Source organism: Lampris incognitus, chromosome 2 (assembly GCF_029633865.1).
Source record: "Lampris incognitus isolate fLamInc1 chromosome 2, fLamInc1.hap2, whole genome shotgun sequence".
NCBI classification, from domain to species: domain Eukaryota; kingdom Metazoa; phylum Chordata; class Actinopteri; order Lampriformes; family Lampridae; genus Lampris; species Lampris incognitus.
Window position 1 is genome coordinate 47471981 of NC_079212.1, and position 9788 is coordinate 47481768.

The 9788-nt window shown below is 44.1% G+C and overlaps 1 protein-coding gene across 2 annotated transcripts in view; it reads right to left on the reverse strand.

Annotated features, from left to right (window-relative positions):
• The window catches only part of tmem106c (transmembrane protein 106C), a 28309-nt gene extending 18822 nt beyond the window's left edge, over window positions 1–9487 (reverse strand). For both annotated transcript variants that reach the window (XM_056273669.1, XM_056273668.1), the window contains exon 1: window positions 9253–9487. The gene's annotated coding sequence lies outside the window, so the exon portion shown is untranslated. The remainder of the gene's footprint in view (window positions 1–9252) is intronic.
• Between the last annotated feature and the right edge of the window lie 301 nt (window positions 9488–9788).

Below are 9788 nucleotides of genomic sequence, written 5' to 3' on the forward strand. Positions count from 1 at the left end.
TTCACCCTATTAAAAGCCAGTGAACCATTAACATGATTTTGAAGCTGTTATTTTAAGGTAAAAAAGTTGCTTTAAAGAAAATTAGGGTTCCCAATTCTTAAGGACTGGCATATACAAGACCTCCTCTGTCTGCTATTGACCCTGACACCCACGTAATGCCAACTCCTCGTTTTATGCTACAGCTGCTCTCTCCTGCTGACTACTGCTGTCACATTATATTCGAATATCGAATTTAGTTTCGAATTTGCATAAAAACACGAGATTCGAACGTAAATGGGGAAATTCGAATTGAATAAATAAATAAATAAATACATTGATTGTACTTTAAAATGATTAATTAATCAATGTCAAAAATGCCGAAAGTAGGGTACGGCAAGAATTCCCGCTCTAATTACCCATAAGTCCATCACCCATAAGTCCATGGAGCGGAAACGTAGGCCTAGCTGCAGCCAGAAACGAGAAAATGGAGGAATTTGGTGCTGCCGACAACGAGCCCGATGATCAGCATACCAGAAAGATCGTCACTCCAGAGAATCTTAGGAGTGCGATTTGGAAACACTTTGGTTTTTGGACTGTAAAAGGAAAGACTGAAAACAAGGACAAGGTAATATGCAAACTATGTGAGCGTGAACTAGCATACCATAGTTCCACGACCAACCTACATGCAGTTCCATCATCCGGCCGAATACAAAGAACTGCAGGACCCTGCTGGTGCGTCTGCTGCTGCTAAACAACCCAGGCTGACAACGTTTTTCTCACCTTCGGCTGCTCTGTCCTCTACACGAAAAGAGGCGATCACTTCACAACTCACCAAACTCATATGTAAAGACATGCGGCCAATAAGCATCGCGGAAGGTGGAGGCTTTAAAGATTTTCTCCGTGAAATTGAGCCACGTTACACTATCCCAGCAGAACCACAATAACTAAAAACATTGTGAAACTCTACGATACTACTCGTGAAAATGTACGCCAGATACTAAGCGATAAGGAAATTGCACTCACTACAGATGGGTGGACGTCTATAGCCACAGACGCTTATGTTACAGTTACAGCACACGTAATGTCGGAGGCATGGGAACTGAACGATTTTGTCCTACAAACGAAAGACTTGAGAAGTAGCCACACTGCAGAAAACGTCGCGGAGTGCATTTCTGGCACACTGAGGGATTTTCACATTCTCCGTGAATCGGTGATCGCAGTCACAACAGACAGTGCACATAACTATGTGAATGCTGTGGAGAGGTACCTCGATACCGTTAACATACCTTGCATGGCACATACAATCAATCTAGCTGTACGTAAAGGGCTAGACGTCAGAGCCATAGACACGACACTTAGCAGGCTAAAGAAAGCAGCCGCACATTTCGGCAGGTCTCCTACCGACAGCTACCTATTGGAGGATAAACAGCCTTTGCTGGGCTTGAAAACTGATAAATTAATTAACGATTGCATCACGCGATGGAATAGTACATATGAAATGATCTGCAGGGCATCGGAACAACAGGCAGCTGTTGCAGCTGTAATATTTGAGAAAAAATGGTCAAATCTCGAACTAACCACAACTGAATGGTCCATGGTCGAACAGATGCGTGAAATACTTAGACCGTTCAAGATTGCGACTGAGGCTTTGTCAACTAACAGATATCCCACAGCTTCTGCTGTATTGCCTTTACAGCATGTACTACTACTGTGTCAACTTGGCTCACCCATTCCTAATGCAATGCCCAGCTTGAGGGAAATGACCGCAAAGATCGACACAGATTTGAGGAAGCGTTATGACAAAAATAACGAAGCAACATTCATGTTATTGAATAAAGCAGCATACCTGGATCCCCGCTTTCATAGTTTAATGCATTTATCAGAGGAACAGAAGGACCAAGTGCACCTAAACATTAAGAAGAAATGGCCGTGAGATTTGAAAGTGGGACAGATGAGCATTCATTAAGCTCAGACACTCACGCAAGGAAAACAGCCCTGACGGCAATGGGCGATCTGTTTGGAGAAACATACAAGGGAAGGGGCGAGACGAGAGACCACCAAGACAATGTACTGCACCAAGAGATGTGGTCCTGCCGAAGAGAGACAACGATGCCAGCAGACAGCAGTCCTCTTCTATGGTGGAAGACGCTGGGTAGCGCAAAATATCCCCACCTGGCGCAGCTTGCAAGAAAGTAGCTGAGTGTTCCCGGGACATCAGTGCGTTCTGAGCGAGTCTTTTCCACAGCTGGGAATATTGTTAACAAGAAGCGCTCCGCTCTAGCTGAGTGTTCCCGGGACATCAGTGCGTTCTGAGCGGGTCTCTTCCACAGCTGGGAATACTGTTAACAAAAAGCGCTCCGCTCTTGACACTGAACACGTTAACCAGTTGATATTCCTGGTGAATAATTTGTAGCCTCCCAGTCCAGTTAGGCCTATGTGTAGGCTATGTATAATCGCATTTACAAAGGCCACATAACCCACTATTTTTTATTTTATTATTACTATTATTATTTATTTTAGTTATTTAGTTTGGTGGGCTTGCCTAGGCTACTTATAGGCCACGTTCTGTCAGTAGCCTACGTTACATTGCCATGGCAGCGCTGAATGCAGCCCAATTGCCGTGAGGATTATTGACATTAATATTACTTGTTTGAGAAGCATACTCTGTGGTAATTGTTTTTGAAAATATGGCAACATTTGACTTCATAATTTGCATTAAACTTCACTAACTATTTCGACCGAAATATGTTGGGTCTGCTTGTCCCCTCTTGTGGATACAAATGGTAAAACGCATGATCAAAATAATTACAGGTTATTTTTAGTCTTGCCATTTTAAAGACCGTTTTTTACGTGGAAATTCGAATCCAAATTCGAATATGGGTACAATTCTGCCACGAATATCGAATATGTTTTTTTCTTAAAGTGACAGCCCTACTGCTGACATGGCTAATGCGTTACTAACTGTAGACATAAAGAAATCAGCTGATGAGGATAAACTTGACCAACACTTTTTAAAGCTTGCCACTCCAAATGTAGTCAGCTATATAACATACTTTTAACCTTTCAGTTTTAACTGGTATAGTTCCTATGGTCTGGGAGGCTGTTTATGTAATTCCTTTACATAAAGGCGGTGAACCAACCGTAAGAAATGTAGGCCTATATCTAAACTATTTTGCCTAGCAAAAATACTAGAATCCCTAGTAAACAGTGAGCTTAAATAATTTCCCTCAGCACATTCTATTCCAAGTATACACCAATCAGGTTTTGGAAGAAAGCACAGCACTGTTACTGCCACCATTCTTTAAATGACATTATTTTGGTTTTGGATAGAAAAATACTGTGCAGCTCTTTTTATTGATCTTTCAAAAGGTATTCGATACAGTTGACCATACATTGCTTTTAAAAAAGCTTCATGGGGTGTCCGGGTAGAGTAGCGGTCAATTCCGTTGCCTACCAACACGGGGATTGGTGGTTTGAATCCCTGTGTTACCTCCGGCTGGGTCGGGCATCCCTACAGACACAATTGGCCCGTGTCTGCGGGTGGGAAGCCGGATGTGGGTATGTGTCCTGGTCACTGCACTAGCACCTCCTCTGGTCGGTCGGGGCGCCTGTTCGGGGGGGAGGGGGAACTGGGGGAATAGCGTGATCCTCCCACACGCTACATCCCCCTGGTGAAACTCCTCACTGTAAGGTGAAAAGAAGCGGCTGGCGACTCCACATGTATCCGAAGAGGCATGTGGTAGTCTGCAGCCCTCCCCAGATCTCAGCAGAGGGGGTGGAGCAGTGACCAGGGACGGCTTGGAGGAGTTGGATAATTGGACGGATACAATTGGGGAGAAAAAGGTGCAAATAGGCAAGAAAAATAAAAAAGCTTCATAATATCGGATTTGATGAAATTGCTTATAAATGGTTTCAGAGTTACCTCATGGACAAACAACAGTGTGTGGCTATTGGAAATGTTAAATCTGAGTTTGTGCATATTACAAAAGGCGTACCTCAAAGCTCAGTCCTGGGACTTGTTCTGTTCAATCTGTATATAAATGATAGTTTCTTCTGTAACCGGGTGTAAAATTCATATTTATGCTGACGATACAATTTTGCACTGCAATGTCAATACTGTACATTCTGCTGTTAAATCCTTTTGGCACTGGTTTATTGATTTACAAGTTGCACTCAACAAGCATAAATTAGTTCTTAATGCTGATAAAACTAAATTGATGCTTTTCACCTGAGGCAAAACTATCGATTATGATCATCTTATCATCTCTACTAAAAATGGTACAAATACTGACAGTCATAGAATAAAAGTCTGTTGGAATTTGGATTGATGAGAAGATAACTTTTAAATATCAAATGAGCAAATTAAGCAAACAATGGGTTTCCTTTATAGCAGGGGTCGGGAACCTTTTTGACTGGGAGAGCCATAAAAGCCAAATATTTCTAAATATATTTCATTGAGAGCCATATAGTATTTTTAACGTATAATAAATTAAATATGTCTTACTTTTAATGCGACTTCTGGTGCTGCATGGTTTTGCTGATGGCCTTGTAGTCTGGTTCATACGTGGTGAGGTTGAGCTTCATGCAGGCGTTGAGGCTTCCATCAGTTAAACGTGAGCGTAGGTTGGTCTTAATGTTCCTCATATGCGAGAAAGACTGTTCACATGCATATGTAGAGCCAAACATGGTCAATACGGCAATACTCACACGCTGCATTGTGTGGTATGTCACAGGAAGCTCGTTCCAAGTTTTAAGAATCAGCTGGTCTTCAGTTTCAAGATTTTTAATTTCTGTCCACTTGTGTTCCCTCGCCAGCTCTGCTCGCTGTCGCGCAAGACTTTCCAACTCTCCATTAAGTGACTTGAACTTACTCATCCACATGTCTGATGCCTTCAGGTCAGCAACTTCCAGCTCAAAGTCTCCGATAGAGACCCCGGGGATGCATGTCAGGTCGATTTTGTCCACTGCACACTCATGTGGATGAGTGATGAACTTGAAAAGACCAGTGCGCGCACGAAATTCTCCAAAACGTGCTTTGAATGACTGCAGGAGATTGAACGTAAAGCCAGCTAGCTGCTGGAGATCCAGATGTTGAGTGGAGTCACTTGCTAAGCATGCATCTCTAAATTGTTGCAGTCTTTCAAAGTGCAGAAGACGACCTGTTTCAATGTCCCTGAGAAAGACTTCCAGCTTGCTTTCAAATGCAAACACTGCTTGTTGAAGGGATGAGATTGTATTTCCAATACCTTGCATTTTCACATTGAGCTGGTTCAGATGGCCAGTTATGTCCACGAGATAGTGAAACTGCAGGAGCCAGTCAGTGTTGTCTAGCTCAGGATGCTTGACGCCTTTCATTTCAAGAAAAGTCCGGATTTCACTCAGGCAAGCTGCAAAACGGCTGAGCACCTTCCCCCTTGACAACCAACGCACGTTGCTGTGTAAAAGCAGACCGGGATAATGATTCCCAACTTCTTCTAACAGAGCTTTAAACTGGCGATCATTTAAAGCTCGGGCAACAATAAAGTTGACCACTCGAATGACCAGAGACATCACCTCGCCAAGCTCCTGGCCACACGTCTGAGCGCAAAGCGCCTCCTGGTGCAGGATGCAATGAAAACTTAGGATGGCTCTCTTTTCATGTTCACGGAGAAGCGCTACAAATCCTTTGTTCTTCCCCAACATACAGGGTGCACCATCAGTACAGACAGAAATAAGTTTATCCATCGGTAGTTTTTTTTCTTTAGCAAACTCCATGAAAGACATGAATAAATCCTCTCCTCTTGTTGTCCCTTTCATTGGCAAAACAGCCAAGCTTTCCTCACGCAGTGTGTCACCTGCAGCATACCTGGCAATGATACTGCACTGAGATAGATGGCTAACGTCTGTTGACTCATCTAACGCGAGAGAAAAGTATGTCCCGGCGTTTATGTCCTTAATTTGTGTTTCCTCGACTTGATTTGCCATCATGATGCTACGATCGTGCACAGTTCTTGCTGACAGGGGCATGTCTTTTATTCGTTTGATTATCTTGTCTTTATTTGGGAAGTCATCAAACAGTTCATTGGCCACATCAAGCATGAATGTTTTGGCATACTCGCCATCTGTGAATGACTTTCCATTCCTTACTATTGCCAAAGCCCCCGCAAAGCTAGCGGAATTCCCGTCACCTTGCTTGGTCCACACACGTAGTTGCTGCTGACTCGTCTACACTCTCCGCTGTAGCTCCTCGCATGCCCTTTTCCTGCTGTCCCCCGCTGGATATTTCGATGCAAATGAAGCATGGTGCGTATCGAAGTGCCGCTTTATATTTGACCGTTTCATCGATGCAATTTTATCATTGCATATTAGACATACCGCAGATCCTGCTCTCTCCACAAATGCAAATTCCTCTGTCCACGCAGCCTGGAATGCACGGTAATCATCGTCTTTTTTTCTTTTCGCCATCTTTTCCGTTACAAGGGTTGAAGCGGATAAACTAGTTGGCTATCTGATAAAATTGATTTCTTCACCTTTACAATGACCCGGACATGCTCGCGAGCCATTGGTTCCCGACCCGACCCACGGGTGACCCGTGACCCGTGAAATTTATCTTCAAAACTAATTTCTGTTTACTTTAAAATGACACAGTATTATTAAGAAATATCACAAGTATTTTAAAATCAGTTCCAAACTGATTTTTTTGAAAAAAAAATAATTTTCAACTCAAAATTGTCTGGGAGCCATATGCCGTCACCGGAAGAGCCATATATGGCTCGCGAGCCATAGGTTCCCGACCGTTGCTTTATAGGAATAAAACATGTTTCATCTGCATTGTAGAAGGATACTTACTGAGGCAACTTTTCTATCAGTATTGGATTACAGGGACATTATATACATGCATAATTCAGCTGCGACCCTGAAGCCCTTGGACACTGTTTATAAATCTGCACTGAGATTTATTACTGGTGATAATGATAACACTTGTAAGTTGTATGCTAAGGTTGGGTGGCCTTCTCCCTGTAAGGCATGATAAACACTGGGTTTTTATTTATTTATATGGCCCTTGCTGGTTTTTTTTTACCCCCTTACATTATTTCATTGTTGTCTTTTAATGCGGACCCTTGTCGAACACGCTCAAATGATTGGATTGTGTTACAGGTGCTGGCTGTTTTTACTGAGCTTGGAAAATCCAGTTTTTCACACTGTGCACCTGCAACCTGGAACAACATGCAGAACATTCTAAAATGCCCTGTGATGGCCTGGCGGCCTGTCCAGGGTGTCTCCCCACCTGCCACCCAATGACTATTGGGATAGGCTGCAGCATCCCCACGACCCTGAGAGCAGGATAAGCGCGGTTTGGATAATGGATGGATGGGACATTCTAAAACATACCTCATTTTTATCCTTAGGGCAATTTAAAATTTTAATTTAATCTAATTTCACTTCCAACTGCTCTTTAGCCGACTAATTTCCTGTACATTTTAAATTTTTTTGTTTTAAGGTTTTCATATGTTACTAATTTCTAATTTGTTTTTTTTTTATTACTTGTACTTTTTTTTCTGTCTAAGGTATCTTTATCTGTGTTTCTTGGCACCTAGGATGTGTTGTTTTTGTTTTGTTTTTTTGCTTGGCTAGATTGTAAATGAGGTCTCTAACTCATATTTCCAAGCCCAAATAGAGGTTGAATGAATAAATTAATGAATTATAAAGAATATATTATTTTCAACGGATGACATTGTTGGGATTATTGTGAAAATTCTTCGCCCGGGTCAGGATGAAAGACGAGGGCAATCCAGAAGCTGTGGCTTTGTCCTGAATGGAATTTTTTTTTGGTATATATATATATATATATATACATACACACACACACACACATTAAGATAGATGTAGGGAAGAAAACTAATACATAGCAGAACAAGCAGTCAATGTGGTTAACCACATTGGCAGTTGATGAGTACGTGACGCACGAAACATGCTTGTTCTGCTATGTATTAGTTTTTCCCCCACATCCATCTTAATATTCCACTCCTCATTTGTTGAGCACTTTCATCAACACCACTGACGGTTTCCGGAAGAAAAAAACCGCTATTTAGAGACGGCGAGGGAGGGGGGGGAGGGGGAGAGAGAGAGAGAGAGAGCGCGAGGGAGAGAGAGAGAGAGAGAGAGAGAGAGAGAGAGAGAGAGAGAGAGAGAGAGGGAGAGAAAGAGGGGGAGAGAGGGGGGGGGATAGAGAGAGAGGGAGAGAGAGAGAGAAAGAGGGAGAGAGAGAGAGAGAGAGAGAGAGAGAGAGAGAGAGAGAGAGAGAGAGAGAGAGAGAGAGAGAGAGAGGAGATAGACAGAGAGAGAGGGAGAGAGAGAGAGAGGGGGGGGAGAGAGATGTAGGAATAAACTTTTAATATATTAAAGTACAAGCTTGTTTCGTGCGTCGCGCATTCATTTGCTGCCAAGTTGGCTATATAAAAAACGCCATATATATCTATATATATATATATATATATATATATATATATATATATATATATATATGTGTGTGTGTGTGTGTGTGTGTGTGTGTGTGTGTGTGTGTGTGTGTGTGTGTGTGTGTATATGTGTGTGTGCGCACGCCGCAGAGAGAGAAACACACGCAGACAGTGTCCGGCGCAGTTAGGTAGGATGAAAGGTTCATTTCAGCGACGCAACGCCGAGGCTGAGACGGCGAGCGCTGCCGGACCCGCGCTACAGACTGCGGCACACTTATTACAGCTGATAATGTTACATCGTAACCATGGCAGCACTTGGGATGGTTATTTCTAAACTGGGCTTTACATTTGCCTACCCAAACGCAGGTGGTCAGCCCCCGTCCCTATCTATCTATATCTATCTATAGATAGATAGATATAGATATAGTATTCACCGTTTACTCAGGCTTTCAGTAGTAACGTGTTTGGCAGCGGATGGCGCAACTCGGTGGACCGACCTGTGGCCCCTTGCTTTTGTTTGCTGATCTCCCGGATAGGAGGTCGCATGGACTTGGCAAAACCCCCGGGACGGACGCGCTTGAGTCATGCGACCAGAAAAACGTGTTTAGTAAGCAAACTGGCTGACAGAGACCCGAGTGTCAACAAACCGCGACCAGCAGCCAAGACCCCCCCTCCGCCGAGCAACACCAACGGACCCCGCCGATCACAGGGTCCATCGGACGGCAGGCGCTAACGCGACGCTCTGTTTACGACGGGGAGCTCGCTAACAAAGCAAGCCGTCAACGACGAAATGTAACGTAAAACAAAAGGCAACTCGCACCAAAGGTTCCCTTACCTTCACGACTCGCTTCCACCGCAGTTTATTCGTTTGGTTTATTTTAGCTCTCCGAACACATCTCTGCTGTAGCGCGGCCGGCCGCCTTCCTCGCGTCGTTGTTCACGTCACTAGCGTCTTCTTCTTCCGCTCTCGGTTTACTGGCGGATCGCAAACAACTTTAAAGTGCCTGCCGCCACCTGCTGGACAAGAGAGTGTAACGTCGTGTCGTTTTACCCAATTAGAGTCTACCCATCAACCTTGTGTCCGTCCGTCCAGCCGTTATCCGAACCGCTTATCCTGCTCTCAGGGTCGCGGGGATCCTGGAGCCTTATCCCAGCAGTCATTGGGCGGCAGGCGGGGGGACATCCTGGGCAGGCCGCCCAGGCCATCGCAAGGCCGACACACACACGTGATTTTAATCCCCTTCACGTCAGTATCGCCGCGCCTCGTTGGTGTCTCGACCGTAAAGGTGGGTGAACATTCATTGGTGTGCTCACTACCGCCACCTGCTGTTGTGGATGTTGTAATGTCCGTAGACGCCTTGTCTTACTGAC